Below are 17,690 nucleotides of genomic sequence, written 5' to 3'. Positions count from 1 at the left end.
GGCTATCTTTATTTCTTTTCATTCTTTTTTCTTTATTCTGTTCCATGGCAGTGAATTCCACCATTTTGTCTTCCAGGTCACTTATCCGTTCTTCTGCCTCAGTTACTCTGCTACTGATTCCTTCCAGTGTATTTTTCATTTCAGTTATTGTATTGTTCATCTCTGCTTGATTGTTCTTTAATTCTTCTAGGTGTTCTTTAATTCTTCTAGGTTTCTGTTAAACGTTTCTTGCATCTTCTCGATCTTTGCCTCCATTCTATTTCCGAGGTCCAGGTTCATCTTCACTGTCATTATTCTGAATTCTTTTTCTGGAAGTTTGCCCATCTCCACTTCATTTAGTTGTTTTTCTGGGGTTTTATCTTGTCCCTTCATCTGGGACATAGTCCTCTTCCATTTCATTTTGTCTATCTTTCTGTAAATGTCCTTTCCCTCATTTTAGATCTTCATACTCTGTAGGGAATTATGAATCAATAAATTAGATTGACTTATGATCAATGAAGTTAAATCTCAAAATGTTGTCACCTTCATTGGAGTATTTTTTAAATTTCTGCTTGCTTTATTCCTATTAAAGTATCCGTTATCCACTCCTCCTTAGGTAGCTAGAGCCAAGTTCCAAAGAAAAAATATTTCTGCTTCAAAAATTTTCTACCAGGCTTCCCTGGTGGCGCAGTGGTTGAGAGTCTGCCTGCCAGTGCAGGGGACGCAGGTTTGTGCCCTGGTCTGGGAAGATCCCACATGCCTCAGAGTGGCTAGGCCCATGAGCCATGGCTGCTGAGCCTGTGCGTCTGGAACCTGTGCGTCCGGAGCTTGTGCTCCACAATGGGAGAGGCCGCAACAGTGAGAGGCCCGTGTACCACACACACACACACACACACACACAAATTTCTACCTAAAGGCCTTAAGAATTACGTTATAAATATATCTGGGCTACACAATATTTAGAAAGAAAATTTAACTTTGAGATAGTTTGATCAAGGACACATGCATCTTCTCAGTTTAATCTATTATCAGTGGCTAAAAATCCTTTTTTTTCAGTTGCAATACTTATTCATTACACTGTTAAATGTAAGAAATAGCTAATGATTTTCAACTTTTTAATATTCTCTCGTGGGAGCTTGTATCCTGATAGTGAATTAACGTTTGATCTTGGGAAGTCTCGAATATTCTTTCCCATCTTACTGTCTAAAAATATTAAGTATTACCTTTAATCTTTTAATGTATGAATATATATAGACATAGATATAGATAGATATAAATATATAGATATATTCATCTCTCTCCTCAAGAATTTGAACTTAGAAATCAGCTGGCTTGGTTTGAACCCTGGATCTTCTACATACACTTTATGTATCTTTGTACAATCTATTAACCTTTTTGCCTCTGTTTCTTCTTCTGTAAAATGGTGTAATAAAAGTGCCAATATCATAGGGTAAAGATTTAGGAGAGTACCAGTTATAATATCATTGATTATTATTACAAACATCATGAGATCTACTGATTGAGGAGAGAGACTAAGAGGGAGAGGAGAGAGTTTAAGAGATTTGCTCAGGATTGTAGGACTGCAAGTCCAGAATCTATGGGGCAGGCCAGTGGGTGGCTGGAGACCCAGGGAAGGGTAACATTTCAAGTCTCAAAGCAGTCTGCTGGCAAAATTCCCATATCATTTTGAGTAGGTTTTACCTTCCAAGTTATCCTCATTGTAGTCCTCTATCCCCCTTCTCATTGCTTCATTGCCAGCAGTTTTACCTTTATGCCCCACCCACCTCACTCCATCCTGGGTCCTTAGTGCGAAAAGTGTCTAGGATCTTCCAGTTATCAAGCCACAATCCAATTCCGAGGCTAATCTTGAATCTCTGTTTCATAATTTGACATGAACACTAGATAGATCCAGACATTGTTTCACTATGCTTCCAAATTCTTTTCACAGGCAAAGGCACCTACCCTACCTCTTAGCTAAATGTAGATAGTCACAGAAAGAATGATCTGAGGAGCCAGACTTCCTGACCTTCCTATGTCTTCACCCAGAGCACAGCAGTCAGATGGCTCTATTTCTGCTAATTTCTCTGCATTTCTGCTCAATTTCTTGGCTTTGAAAATGTAAATCTTATTTTTAAATTGACCGTATTGCTTTTTTATGTTTTATCTTCCATTAATTTTTATTTGAGTGAAAGAATATACCAGAGCATCAACTTCCTAACCCATTCTGGCTAAAAAACTAGATTTATTTTTTAATGAAAAATATTTTCATTCAAAAGTCAGAAATTGAAACTATTAAGAATATTCTCTGATCTCTCGATTTCATAACGTTAATCTTCATCCTTTGACCTCTCTTTTGTAAGAAATAGATGTGTCACTGTTGCCTCAGTAAACAAAAACGTGCTCCATTAATCAGTGCATGGTGGGGAGGATATATTTCAGCTTCTACACACTGACTCATGTTGAAAAAATGGAGATCACTAGGAGACGTTTCTTTTTCTTTTTTTTTTTTTTTGAAGAAAAGAATTACCATTTTGAGGCTGCTTTAAATAAAACATTCTTGACTTTTAAACAAACATGAAGACATGACTGAAATTTTAAGTTTTTTTTTTTAACATCCCTAGTTACTAAAAAATATTATTTTCTGGTTTCTAGGGAATAGAAAGTAACTAAAAATCTATTGTTTTTTTAAAAATGAGATACTGTATATCTATATTATATAATATAGATATACAGAGAGAGAGAGGGAGAAATATAGTTTGGGGGTATTCCCAAGTCTCAATTTCATGCTATAATTTAAAAAATACGAATCAAGTACAAAGTAATATGTTTGTACTTACCCTCTAATAAGTGTATGTTTATTGTCTCAAGGGCAAAAGTATCACATCTTTAAATTTTATAGTGTCAATAAATTCCATGAGTTTCTATGCCAATTCAAAAGACCTTATACAACACCTATTGTTATGTTTGACAAAACAGAAATATATTTTTCTTTTACTCCTTAGGAAAAAGTTGGTGAGAATATAAAAGTAGAATATCAAGTCTAATTATCCACAAAACTCATTAGGTCTTTTGTACTTTCACTAGCCCTATTGCAATAAAGCTTACTACATAAATCAATCACTTCCAAGTTTTAATTACCTAGATACAGTTATATTCAACATAACAGAACTAGAATAGAGTAACTATATATATTTAGAGTACTATGTATATCAACAAGTGTTGTCAGTTCTACCCATCCCCCAGCCCCAAACATTTCTCAAATCCATTTATTTCTTTCCAACTCCACTAAAAATCCCTAGTTCATGATGTTACCACTATGATAAGCTGACCTCACTTCTTCATTTTTGGTCTCCAATCCATTCTCACAAAACAGGTACAGTTTAAGAGTTAAGGGGTGTGCTCGCTTCGGCAACACATATACTAAAAAAAAAAAAAAAAAAAAAAAAAAAGAGTTAAGGGGTATCAGTAGTTAACAAAAGTGTTTAGTAACTGCAAATTTAGTAACTCATTACCAATTTTTTTAAAATGACATTTTCATTTATACATGATTTCTAAAACCAGATACATAATTTCTTATACAATAAATTTCTAGAAATATAAAAGAAATTATTTGTTTATGAACCAAAACACAATTTAAAATCAATGGACTTTGGATAATTCATTCTGTGGGGTTCTAAGTACAAACGGTACACACCTGATTTGAAATATACAGAAGAACTGTGAACTACAGCAATCTGGGCTGTGAATATTAATTTGATGACACTCTAACATGACTATAAAATTTCCTTAACCCAATATTCATACTTATTACAAAATTCCATAAGAATGTTTCATAATCTGTAGATGTAGACTTTGGAACACTTTTCAGGAAAAGCAGTTACATATTTTACCATGTTATGATTAATAAAAAGGATTATTTATTTTTAAAAAACCTTTCTTACAGGATTAAAATATATTAAAAGAAACTATATTTATGATTACTTGTGTACCAATATTTTAGAATTTAAAGTTATCATGGAATTCCATTTTTATAAAAAATCTTTATTGATTGGAGTATAATTGCTTTACAATGCTGTGTTAGTTTCTGCTTTATAACAAAGTGAATCTGCTATAGGCATACGTATATCCCCATATCTCCTCCTTGTGTCTCCCCACCAAGCTCCCTATCCCACCTCTCTAGGTGGACACAAATCACCAAGCTGATCTCCCTGTGCTATGTGGCTGCTTCCCACTATCTGTCTATTTTACATTTGGTAGTGTATATATTTCCATGCCACTCTCTCACTTCATCCCAGCTTACCCTTCCCCCCCGTGTCCTCATGTCCATTCTCCACATCTGTGTCTTTACTCCTGTCCTGTCCCTAGGTTCTTCAAAACCATTTCTTTTTTCTTTTTTTTTTTAAAGATTCAATATATATCTGTTAGCATACGGTACTTCTTTTTCTCTTTCTCACTTACTTCACTCTGTATGACAGTCTCCAGGTCCATCTACCTCACTACAAATAAGTCAAATTCGTTTCTTTTTATGGCTGAGTAATATTCCATTGTATATATGTGCCACATCTTCTTTATCCATTCATCTGTCGATGGACACTTAGGTTGCTTCCATGTCCTGGCTATTCTAAGTAGAGCTGCAGTGAACACTGTGGTACATGACACTTTTTGAATTATGGTTTTCTAAGGGTATATGCTCAATAGTGGGATTGCTGGGTCATATGGTAGTTCTAGTTTTAGTTTTTTAAGGAACATCCATAGTGTTCTCTATAGTGACTGTATCAATTTACATTCCTACAAACAGCGCAAGAGGGTTCCCTTTTCTCCACACCCTCTCCAGCATTTATTGTTTGTAGAATTTTTGATGATGGCCATTCTGACCAGTGTGAGGTGATACCTCATTGTAGTTTTGATTTGCATTTCTCTAATGATTAGTGATGCTGAGCATCCTTTCATGTGGTTGTTGGCAATCTGTATATCTTCTTTGGAGAAATGTCTATTTAGTCTTCTGCCCATTTTTGGATTGGGTGGTTTGTTTTATTGATATGGAGCTGCATGAGCTGCTTATAAATTTTGGAGATTAATCCTATGTCAGTTGCTTCATTTGCAAATATTTTCTTCCATTCTGGGGGTTGTCTTTTCATGTTGGTTATGGTTTCCTTTGCTGTGCAAAAGCTTTTAAGTTTCATTATGTCCCATTTGTTTATTTTTGTTTTTATTTCCATTTCTCTAGGAGGTGGGTCAAAAAAGATCTTGCTGTGATTTATGTCACAGAGCTTTCTGCCTATGTTTTCCTCAAAGAGTTTTATAGTCTCTGGCCTTACATTTAGGTCTTTAATCCATTTTGAGTTTATTTTTGTGTTTGATGTTAAGGAGTGTTCTAATTTCATTCTTTTACATGCAGCTGTCCTGTTTTCCAGCACCACTTACTGAAGAAGCTGTCTTTTCTCCATCGTATATTCTTTCCTCCTTTATCAAAGATTAGGTGACCATATGTGTGTGAGTTTATCTCTGGGCTTTCTATCCTGTTCCATTGATCTATATTTCTGTTTTTGTGCCACTACCACACTGTCTTGATTACTATAGCTTTGAAGTATAGTCTGAAATCAGGGCGCCTGATTCCTCCAGTTCCGTTTTTCTTTCTCAAGATTGCTTAGGCTATCTGGGATCTTTTGTGTTTTCATAAAAATTGTGAAATTCTTTGTTCTAGTTCTGTGAAAAAATGCCTTTGGTTGTTTGATAGGGATTGTCTTGAATCTGTAGATCGCTTTGGGTAGTATAGTCATTTTCATAATGTTGGTTCTTCAAATCCAAGAACATGGTATATCTCTCCATCTGCTTGTACCATCTTTAATTTCTTTCATCAGTGTCATATAGTTTTCTGCATACAGGTCTTTTGTCTCCTTGCGTAGGTTTATTCCTAGGTATTTTATTCTTTTTGTTGCAATGGTAAAAGAGAGTGTTTCCTTAATTTCTCTTTCAGATTTTTCATCATTAGTATATAGGAATGAAAGAGATTTCTGCGCATTTATTTTGTATCCTGCTACTTTACCAAATTCCTTGATTATCTCTAGTAGTTTTCTGGTAGCATCTTTAGGGTTCTCTATGTATAGTATCATGTCATCTGCAAACAGTGACCGTTTTACTTCTTCTTTTCCGATTTGGATTCCTTTTATTTCTTTTTCCTCTCTGATTGCTGTGGCTAAAACTGCCAAATCTATGTTGAATAATAGTGGTGAGAGTGGGCAACCTTGTCTTTTTCCTGATTTTAGAGGAAATGGTTTCAGTGTTCCACCATTCAGAATGATGTTGGCTGTGATTTTGTCATATATGGCCTTTATTATGTTGAGGTAACTTCCCTCTATGCCTACTTTCTGGAGAGTTTTTATCATAAATGGGCGTTGAATTTTGTCAAAAGATTTTTCTGTCTCTATTGAGATGATCATATAGCTTTTCTCCTTCAATTTGTTAATGTGGTATATCACACTGATTGATTTGCGTATACTGAAGAATCCTTGCATTCCTGGGATAAACCCCACTTGATCATGCTGTATGATCCTTTTAATGTGCTGTTGGATTCTGCTTGCTACTACTTTGTTGAGGGTATTTGCATCTATGTTCATCAGAGACATTGGCCTGTAGTTTTCTTTCTTTGTGACATATTTGTCTGGTTTTGCTATCAGGGTGATGGTGACCTCGTAGAATGAGTTGGGAACGTTTCTCCCTCTGCAATTTTTTGGATGAGTTTGTGCAGGATCAGTGTTAGATGTTCTCTAAATGTTTGATAGAATTTACCTGTGAGGCCATCTGGTCCTAGACCTTTGTTTGTTGCAAGATTTTTAGTTACAGTTTCAGTTACAGTGCTTGTGATTTGTCTGTTTATATTTTCTATTTCTGCCTGATTCAGTCTCGAAGGTTGTGCTTTTCTAAGGATTTGTCCATTTCTTCCAGGTTGTCCATTTTATTGGCATATATTTGCTTATAGGAATCTCTCATGACCCTTTGTATTTCTGCAGTGTCAGTTGTTACTTCTCCTTTTTCATTTCTAATTCTATTGATTTGAGTCTTCTCACTCTTTTTCTTGATGAGTCTGGCTAATAGTTTATCAATTTTGTTTATCTTCTCAAGGAACCAGCTTTTAGTTTTATTAATTTTGCTATTGTTTCCTTCATTTCTTTTTCATTTATTTCTGATCTGATCTTTATGATTTCTTTCCTTCTGCTAACTTTGGGGGATTTTGTTCTTATTTCTCTAATTGCTTTAGGTGTAAAGTTAGATTGTTTATTTGAGATGTTTCTTGTTACTTGAGGTTGGATTTTGTTGCTGTAATCTCCCTCTTAGAACTGCTTTTGCTGCATCCCATAGGTTTTGGGTCATTGTGTTTTCATTGTCATTTGCTTCTAGGTATTTTTTGATTTCCCCTTTTCTGTCTTCAGTGATCTCTTTGTTATTTTCTCGTGTATTGTTTAGCCTCCATGTGTATTTTTTAAGGATTTTTCTGTATTTTTTACATATTTGTTCCTGTAACTGATATCTAGTCTCATAGCATTGTGTTCAGAAAAGATTCTTGATATCATTGCAGTTTTCTTAAATTTACCAAGGCTTGATTTGTGACCTGAGATATGACCTATCCTGGAGAATGTTCCATGAGCACTTGAGAAGAAAGTGTATTCTGTTTTTTTTGGGTGGAATGTCCTATAAATTACAATTAAGTCCATCTTGTTTAATGTGTCTTTTAAAGCTTGTGTTTCCTTATTTATTTTCATTTTGGATGATCTGTCCATCGGTGAAGGTGGGGTGTTAAAGTCCCCTACTATTATGGTGTTACTCTCTATTTCCCCTTTTATGGCTGTTAGCATTTGCCTTATGTATCAAGTTGCTCCTATGTTGGCTCCATAAATATTTACAATTGTTGTATCTTCTTGGATTGATCCCTTGATCATTATGTAGTGTCCTTCTTTGTCTCTTGTAATAGTCTTTATTTTAAAGTCTACTTTGTCTGATATAAGAATTGCTGCTCCAGCTCTCTTTTGATTTCCATTTGCATGGAATATCTTTTTCCATCCCCTCACTTTCAGTCTGTATGTGTCCCTAGGTCTGAAGTGGGTCTCTTGTAGATAGCATATATATGGGTCTTGTTTTTGTATCCATTCAGCCAGTCTATGTATTTTGGTTGGAGCATTTAATCCATTTACATTTAAGGTAGTTATTGATATGTATGTTACTATTACCATTTTCTTAATTGTTTTGGGTTTGTTATTGTAAGTCTTTTCCTTCTCTTGTGTTTCCTTTCTAGAGAAGTTCCTTTAGCATTTGTTGTAAAGCTGGCTTTGTTGTTCTGAATTTCCTTAACTTTTGCTTGTGTGTAAAGGTTTTAATTTCTTTGTCAAATCTGAATGGGATCCTTGGTGGGTAGAGTGATCTTCTTTGTAGGATTTTCCCTTTCATCACTTAGATATGTTCTGCCACTCCCTTCTGGCTTGCAGAGTTTCTGCTGAAAGGTCAGCTGTTAACCTTATGGGGATTCCCTTGTATGTTATTTATTGCTTTTCCCTTGGTGCTTTTAATATTTTTTCTTTGTATTTAATTTTTGATAGTTTGATTAATATGTGTCTTCGTGTGTTTCTCCTTGTATTTCTCCTATATGGCATTCTGTGCTTCCTGGACTCAGTTGACTATTTCCTTTCCCATATTAGGGAAGTATTCAACTATAATCTCTTCAAATATTTTCTCAGTCCCTTTCTTTTTCTTTTCTTCTTCTGGGACCCCTATAATTCAAATGTTGGTGCATTTAATGTTTCCCAGAGGTCTCTGAGACTGTCCTCAATTCTTTTCATTCTTTTTTCTTGATTCTGCTCTGCAGTAGTTATTTCCACTATTTTATCTTTCAGGTCACTTATCTGTTCTTCTGCCTCAGTTATTCTGCTACCGATTCCTTCTAGAGAATTTTAAATTTCATTTATTGTATTGTTCGTTTGTTCTTTAGTTCTTCTAGGTCCTTGTTAAATGTTTCTTGTATTTTCTCCATTCTATTTCTAAGATTTTTGGATCATCTTTACTTCATTATGCTGAATTCTTTTTCAGATAGACTGCCTGTTTCCTCTTCATTTGTTTGGTCTGGTGGGTTTTTACCTTGCTCCTTCATCTGGTGTGTATTTCTCTGTCTTCTCATTTTGCTTAACTTACTCTGTTTGGGGTCTGCTTTTCACAGACTGCAGGTTCGTAGTTCCCATTGTTTTTGTTGTCTGACCCCTGTTAGTCAGGTTGGTTCAGTGGGTTGTGTAGGCTTCCTCTTGGAAGGGACTGGTGCCTGTGTTCTGTTGGATGAGGGTGGATCTTGTGTTTCTGGTGGGCAGGACCACATCTGGTGGTGTGTTTTGGAGTGTCTGTGACCTTATTATGCTTTTAGGCAGCCTCTCTGCTAATGGGTGGGATTGTGTTCTTGTCTTGCTAGTTGTTTGGCATAGGGTGTCCAGCACTGTAGCTTGCTCATCGTTGATTGGACCTGGGTCTTAGCGTTGAGATGGAGGTCTCTGGGAGAGCTTTCATTGTTTGATATTACGTGGAGCTGGGAGGTATCTGCGGGGGCAATGTCCTGAACTCAGCTCTCCCAGTCAGAGTCTGAGGCCTGATACCCTGCTGGAGCACCAAGACCCTGTCATTCATATACCCCAGAAGAAAAGGGAGAAGAAAGAAAGAAAGAGAGAGAGGGAGAGGGAGAGGGAGAGGGAGAGAGAGAAAGAAAGAAAGAAAGAAAGGAAAAAGTTATTAAATTAAAAAATAAAATATATTATTAAAAATTAAAAAGTAATAAAAAAAAAAGAGAGCAACCAAACCAAAAAACAAATCCACAAGTGATAACAAGCGCTAAAACTATTCTAAAAACAACAAATCAAAGAACCGACAGACAGAATCCTAGGACAAATGGTAAAAGCAAACCTATACAGACAAAATCACACAAAGAAGCATACACATACACACTCACAAAAAGAGAAGGGAAAAAAAAATATATATATATATATAAAGGAAGAGAGCAACCAAATCAATAAATCTACCACTGATAATAAGCTCTAAATACTAAACTAAGATGAACATAAAACTAGAAATAAGTTAGACTCAGAAAGCAAACCCCAAGTCTACAGTTGCTCCCAAAGCCCACTGCCTCAGTTTTGGGATGATTGGTTGTCTATTCAGGTATTACACAGATGCAGGTACATCAAGTTGATTGTGGAGCTTTAATCTGCTGCTTCTGAGGCTGCTGGGAGAGATTTCGCTTTCTCTTCTTTGTTCTCACAGCTCCCGGGGCTCAGCTTTGGATTTGGCTCCGCCTCTGCATGTAGGTCACCCTCTGGCCTCTGTTCTTCGCCCAGACAGGTCGGGGTTAAAGGAGCAGCTGATTAGGGGTCTCTGGCTCACTCAGGCCGGGGGGAGGGAGGGGTACAGAATGTGGGGCGAGCCTGGGGCAGCAGAGGCCAGCATGACATTGCATCAGCCTGAGGCGCGCCGTGTGTTCTCCTGGGGAGGTTTTCCCTGGATCACAGGACCCTGGCAGTGGCGGGCTGCACAGGCTCCCAGGAGGGGAGGTGTTGATAGTGACCTGTGCTTGCACACAGGCTTCTTGGTGGTGGCAGCAGCAGCCTTAGCGTCTCATGCCCGTCTCTGGGGTCGGCGCTGATAGTCGTGGTTCTCGCCTGTCTCTGGAGCTCGTTTAAGACGGTGCTCTGAATCCTCTCTCCTCGTGCACCCCGAAACAATGGTCTGTTGCCTTTTCGGCAGCTCCAGACTTTTTCCCAGACTCCCTCTGAGCTAGCCGTGGTGCACTAGCCCCCTTCAGGCTGTGGTCGCGCAGCCAACCCCAGTCCTCTCCCTGGGATCTGATCTCCTAAGCCCGAGCCTCAGCTCCCAGCCCCCACCCGCCCTGGTGGGTGAGCAGACAAGCCTCTCGGGCTGGTGAGTGCTGGTCAGCACCGATCCTCTGTGCGGGAATCTCTCCGCTTTGCCCTCTGCACCCCTGTTGCTGTGCTCTTCTTTGTGGCTCTGAAGCTTCCCCCCCACCCCCCACCCCCCGTCTCCACCAGTGCTGGGGCTTCCCAGTGTGTTGAAACTTTTCCTCCTTCACAGCTCCCTCCCTGAGGCTCAAGTCCCATCCCTCTTCTTTTGTCTCTGTTTTTTCTTTTTTCTTTTGCCCTACCCAGGTACGTGGGGAGTTTCTTGCCTTTTGGGAGGTCTGAGTTCTTCTGCCAGCGTTCAGTAGGTGTTCTGTAGAAGTTGTTCCACGTGTAGATGTATTTCTGATGTATTTGTGGGGAGCCAGGTGATCTCCACATCTTACTCCTCTGCCATCTTGAAGGTCCCCTTGGAATTCCGTTTTTAAAACAGTATTTAAAACAGCTTTTCATTTATGCAGTATAAATTTGGAATTTTGTCTTCAGTATGAGATTATGCTGCTGATTTCACATTGTGACAGGATTTTCTTTTGAAGAAATTGCTGATTCCAGAAGGAGTGTTCAAAAGCAAAGAATCTTTCCTCTTCTAGGGACAAGGAAACAGAACTTTCTCAGTAATTCCATAATTTCCATCACCCTCCACCCTTACTCCTCCCCTTCTTGTAAAGACTGGTGTAGCTAATCTGTTTACGTGGTATTTGAGAAGCCGTATATGGAATTGTTTCATCTATATTCACTTGTCTCCTCTTCAATATGTAAGAAACTTCTAAAATTTAACAAGGTCAAAATGAAGATCTTGACTCTTCTCCCCCAACCTGATCTCCTCACAGTAAAACTCCCGATCCTTCACCCACTTTTTCAACATAGACACAGCGTTAGTGCCTCTTTTCCATCAACCGATTGCACGTCATCATTGTTATCAGTTCTGAAGCCGAATCTGGCCTCTGTACCCTGACACCAAGTTAAATGTCAAAGACAGAGTTTTGGGTGAAGTTGAAAAGAATAGCTTTATTGTTTTGCCAGGCAAAGGGGGCCACCATGGGCTAATGCCCTCAAAACTCTTTGTACTGTCCTGGAGGGAGTAGTGAGTTTTACAGTAATATTTCAAAGAGGAGGGTGTGATCAGCTCGTGGACATTCTTCTGATGGGTTGGTGGTGAGGTAAGTGGCAGTCAGCACCATCGCCCTTCTGGTTCCAGCCAGGTCTGGGGTCTCTGTGCTTGTGGGCAGCACACAGTTAACTTCTCCCACTTGGTGGGGGTTTCAGTATCTGCAAAACAGCTCAAAGATATTGTTATGTGTATTCCTCAAGGGGGAACAAGGACCCTACCCCAAGGCTGCAGTATTGTTTCTTGACTGTTCCTCACTTGTCTCTGCATCCCCTCCCTTTTCTAATTAGCAACTGTTTGAACCTGCCAGTTGGAGCTCAGGGAAGTTCATGGCGGCTGAATAAGGCCTATTTACTCTAATCAAGAAATAGGGACACAGAAAGACTTTTGTGCCCAGGAATTCCATGGGGTCCTGCTTGATTTCACTTCTACCCATCCCCCAGGCCCAAACATTTCTCAAATCTATTTATTTCTTTCCAAGTCCACTAACAGCCCCTAGTTCATGATGTTACCAGTATAAGTTGGCCTCACTTCTTCATTTTTGGTCTTCTACAGTCCATTCTCACAAAAGCAATTCAGATTACTGCACTTTTCTGCTTAAATCTCTCGATGACTTCTTAGCACTTTTAAAATAAAATCCAGGGCTTCACTGGTGGTGCAGTGGTTGAGAGTCCGCCTGCCGATGCAGGGGACACGGGTTCATGCCCTGGTCCAGGAAGATCCCATGCCGCGGAGCCGCTGGGCCCGTGAGCCAGGGCCGATGAGCCTGTGCGTCCAGAGCCTCCACAACGGGAGAGGCCACAACAGTGAGAGGCCCGCGTACCGCAAAAAATAAAGAAAAAATAAAAATAAAATAAAATCCAAACTTCTTACAAAGACCACAATTCCTTGAATGCTCTAGTTGCTTTGCAGTCTTCCACCTTGACTCTCCTTAAGCAGGAGAAAGCCTTCTGCTCTTGGAACACTGTGTTTCTAATGCTACTTCTGGGCACGTCAATATCCTGATCCCTTTCCCTGGAATGTTCTTTCCTCTGCTGTTTGCTTGGATGCCTCCTTCTAATCCTTCAGGTCCCAACTCAAATGTCACCTCTTCAGAGAAACCTTCCCTGATTTTCTTATGTAAAGAAGCTCTCCCTGTTTTCTCTCTTCTTACAACCCTGTTTGTTTTTCTTATTTGATAGCATTCAACACAATCTGAAATCAGTCCAACTCTCTGTTTCTTGTTTATAGTCTTAATCTCATTTAGAGTACAAATTTCATGAGTGAAAATATTAATTTATGTTATTCATCATTGAATTCTGGGAGGTGATACAGTATCACCATGTAGTATGGGCCCAATGAATATTTGCTGCTTGTTTGAATTTGGGGGCTGCATAGCATAAATGCTGATACGATATACAGCTTAGAATCACAGTGACCTCATTTCGGGTCCCCCATTATTTGCTTTTTTGCCTTTTGTCCTTGGGCAACCCACTTAGTTAATTTGAACCCAATTCCTCCTGTTTACATATGTTAAAATAATGATCATAAACATTTATTGAATATTTGACATGTGTAAAACATTCTGACAGATATTTGAAGGGATCGATTATTTAAACTGTTTTGATAATCCTGAGGTAAACATTATTAACAGTCCCATTTCTTAGATTGAGAAAACTGAGTCTAACAGAGTTAATTAACTTTCCAAATTCACAGACCCAACAGTCTTACTTCAGAGACTGTGCTCTGAGGATGCAGTGGGATGCTATCTGTAAAGCTGTTGTGGTGGTGATTACTGTAGTTATTATTGAGCCAAGAAAGTATGATAAGATTGGAAACTACTTCAGTTACACTCTTGTAACAATAATTCAAGGTTTTAGTAGCCTTGGAACAGGAGTTCTGGGGCCTTCTCTGTATTTTCCTGCATGCCTGGTGTGAATCATTACACCTGATTTACTGAAATCAGATTAAGAAAAATTTATTTATTATTATTTATTATTTATTTATTATTTATTATTTATTTATTTATTATTATTTATTTATTATTATTATTATTATTTATTTATTATTATTATTATTTTGTTTAGTTAGTAATTTTTGGCTATGTTGGGTCTTCGTTTCTGTGTGAGGGGTTTCTCTAGTTGCGGCGAGCGGGGGCCACTCTTTTTTTTTTTTTTTAAAAAAAAAGAGAATATGAGAATAACCATATAAGAGAATATGAGAATAACCATATAAAGAAAGAATCCAGAAGACCCCACTGCCGTCATCTTGCAAAGGATCAAAGTTCAGCACCTAGAGGGCCCCACCCACCCTCCATGCTGTGTGTCTGTGTTTCTATAAAAATAATAACCTGAAATTGGCATATAGTTAAACCCATAGGCAGCTTTGAATATGAGATCTAGGCAGAAAAAGTAGCAGCAAAGACAACAGTAGCTGGAATTTGCTAGAAAAGTGAGAGAAGACTTTTTAAAAGTTTCCAGTTCAAGTCAGAATTAAGGTTAAGTTTCAACAGCTTGGGATAGCTGTGGATGTTTTGCTGTTCTCTGAAAAAAGAAGAAAATCTATCATAAGTATGTTCATTTGAGAAAAATACTGTGTTTGTTTAGTTTTTCTGGCCATGCCCAAGTGACTTTCAATTATGTACACTGTTCAAGGGCAGACTGTATATTGGTTAGGATGTGCTCATAGCTGGTGCATCTCCAAAAAATGCTTCATGAAGGCTGCCAGCTTCTGACATCTTCGATGGTGACAGCATTATGCAGAGAGGCCCGAATGCCTCCCACGGACCCAGAAGAACGACCCATGCAGCCGTTAAGAACAGGAGCATCTGGTTGAGCATCAGGACAACCCTCCTTCCCGTCACCAGCTCCTGCAAGAGTCACGGCACCTGAGGCCATCGTGTCCAACCTCCCACCTGAAAGCCCCCGCAGGTGGCCAGGAGCGTCACACATCTCAGTCATTAGAAAATTCCTTTCTAACGCAGTGAAGGACCGTCACGCTCACAGGTAACCTAGGTTAGCTCAACTCTTCGATGAACCTGCCGTGCAGGGGGCAGGGAGCGGGCAGCTATTCTCATGCGTGAGAACACACATCTTTCACGGAGCTGACAGAATTAACTACTGTCTCTGATGTCCAGGGGAGCAGCAGTGTCTGTTCTTACACTGAACAGGCTGTGCAAGCTGCACCAGAGATGGGATGGCACCCTCTGTGCTGTCAGAGCAGAGATTTTCAAAGGAAATTTTGACCAAAGCTCCTAGAAGGTGTGGCCCCCCCATGCTCCCGGCCATGGAATCGTGCCAAGGGGCCTGTAAGCAGCGGCAGGAGTACCCCCGTAACAAACGGTCTTTCCCAACTAGTTACAATAACTGCTACTCCAGGATGGGCAGGCTCCTAGATGTGTCTCCTTCAGCGTCTGAAAACTAAACCAATTCTCTGACAAGCTTCTGGATGGGACACGTACTCACCACCTGCGACCTTTCAGGGAGATCATATTGAGTTCAAGAGCTTTGTCGAGAAATCTTTTTTCTAAAGCATCATCTCCTTTGGTGTTGCCAATGAAGAATGGAATATTCTTGCTTCTATTCTGGGCCTCCACTGGACGTCAATTCTAATAGTAGCTTTTCCTTTTCAACCACTTTCCAAAATTATAGCTCTCTTTTTCTGTCTAGCAGCTTTGGATGGTTCCTTCACCGATGGAAGTTATCCACTGGTACAACAAGTGGGTTTTTTCTTATATCCAGAACGAGCAGAGTTCTGTTGGTTTCAAGGGCCTTTAGTAAAGCCTTTGCTCCTTCACTGGTGAGGCCACACTGCTGCAGGTCAAGTGCTCTAAGCCACAAATCCTCACTAAGAGATTCTGCAAAAGCACTTGCACCCAGGTCACCAATGAGCGTGTTGCAGTTCAGAGTGATGCCCCTCAAACCAGCCATACAGTCAAGATCAGATCTCCTGGAAGAAGACTCTCAGCCCAGGTTTCTTCATGCCTTCTGGTAGTCTGATACTTTGTTAACATAGTTAAGTCTCTCTCTCACAACTAGCCCACTTAGCTCCAAGTTCCTTAGCGTACCCGATGCACTTACACAGTGTTTAAGAGCTTTACACAACTGGAAGGTCACATCTTTATTTCTTATCGCAGGAACACGACTTCTGTAAACTTTATTTCTGCCAGAACCTGTGTCGCCAAGCCGTGGCTGGAAGAAGCTCTGGATACAGATCAGGGGCAGAGGGTGCCCAGGAGCGGTGCCCAGTCTACCCAAAGGAGGCGGTCGACATTAACTCCAGCGGGCCCTCCCGCAGGGAAGCGCGCACGGCAGGCAGAGGCACCGAGCCCTGCAGCGCGCACAGGTCCTCAGAGCGCGAGAAGAATTTGGCCTCGCTGTCCCGGTGCAGCTTCACTGAGTGATCATGGCCCCAGCACGGCCTCGGGGATGCTGGCTGCGGACACGATGCCCAAACCCGCCTGGGGGCCCCGGCTCGCCTCCCGACCCCTCAGGCGCCCACCGCCCGGCGGCTGCGGCCCCACAGCATGCGCAGAACTGGCCTCGCAGCCAGAAGACATTGGGCCACAGGCCCCAGCTACGCTGGTGCCTCCATGCTGCGTTCCCGTGTCACCCACCACATTGCCGGCTCTTGGCGCCGGCCTCAACCGGGGGCCACCCTTCATCGCTGTGCGTGGGCCTCTCACTGTCGTGGCCTCTCTTGTTGCGGAGCACAGGCTCCAGATGCGCAGGCTCAGTAGTTGTGGCTCACAGGCCTAGTTGCTCTGTGGCATGTGGGACCTTCCCAGACCAGGGCTCGAACCCTTGTCCCCTGCATTGGCAGGCAGATTCTCAACCACTGTGCCACCAGGGAAGCCCAAGAAAAAATTTTTGACTGTAAACTTTCCCTTAAGTACAATTTTCATATTGTTGTTTTAATTAAATGTTTTGAATTTCAGTAAAACTCACATGATCAGATTTAATTCTCCCAGAATTTTTTGCTTGACATTTTACAAATTGATGCAAGGGCTCTTGTTTAAAAATGCACTTACGGGCTTCCCCGGTGGCGCAGTGGTTGAGAGTCCACCTGCCGATGCAGGGGACATGGATTCGTGCCCCAGTCCGGGAAGATCCCACATGCCGCGGAGCGGCTGGGCCCGTGAGCCATGGCCACTGAGCCTGCGTGTCCGGAGCCTGTGCTCCGCAACGGGAGAGGCCACAACAGTGAGAGGACCGCGTACCGCAAAAACAAAAACAAAAACAAACAAACAAAAAAATGCAGTTACAACCATTACATCTTATCAGAGACTACATATTCCCAAGAAAAATGAAGCCATTTAAAATTTAAATTTCAAATAAATATTTCATTTTTTTTGGGAAATACTTGTGTGTTTCAAAATACCCAAGCTTAAATTATTGAAATAAAATTGAGTCATTTCCTATTTACTGTTCCAGATCAAAGGTGTATTTTCTTTTTTTTTTTTTTTTTTTTTTTTTTGGGGTACGTGGGCCTCTCACTGTTGAGGCCTCTCCCGTTGCAGAGCACAGGCTCCGGACACGCAGGCTCAGTGGCCATGGCTCACAGGCCCAGCCGCTCTGCGGCACATGGGATCCTCCCGGACCGGGGAACGAACCTGCGTCCCCTGCATCGGCAGGCGGACTCTCAACCACTGCACCACCAGGGAAGCCCAAAGGTGTATTTTCTAT

General features: G+C 40.5%; 1 pseudogene; it reads right to left on the bottom strand.

The window, feature by feature from the left end:
- Positions 1 to 15,531: 15,531 nt before the first annotated feature.
- LOC116742474 lies at positions 15,532 to 16,669 on the bottom strand (annotated as a pseudogene).
- Positions 16,670 to 17,690: the final 1,021 nt, after the last annotated feature.

This window comes from Phocoena sinus, chromosome 1, assembly GCF_008692025.1.
Source record: "Phocoena sinus isolate mPhoSin1 chromosome 1, mPhoSin1.pri, whole genome shotgun sequence".
NCBI classification, from domain to species: domain Eukaryota; kingdom Metazoa; phylum Chordata; class Mammalia; order Artiodactyla; family Phocoenidae; genus Phocoena; species Phocoena sinus.
The sequence above is the reverse complement of the archived record's forward strand: the minus strand, read 5'-3'. Positions and strand labels throughout refer to the sequence as shown.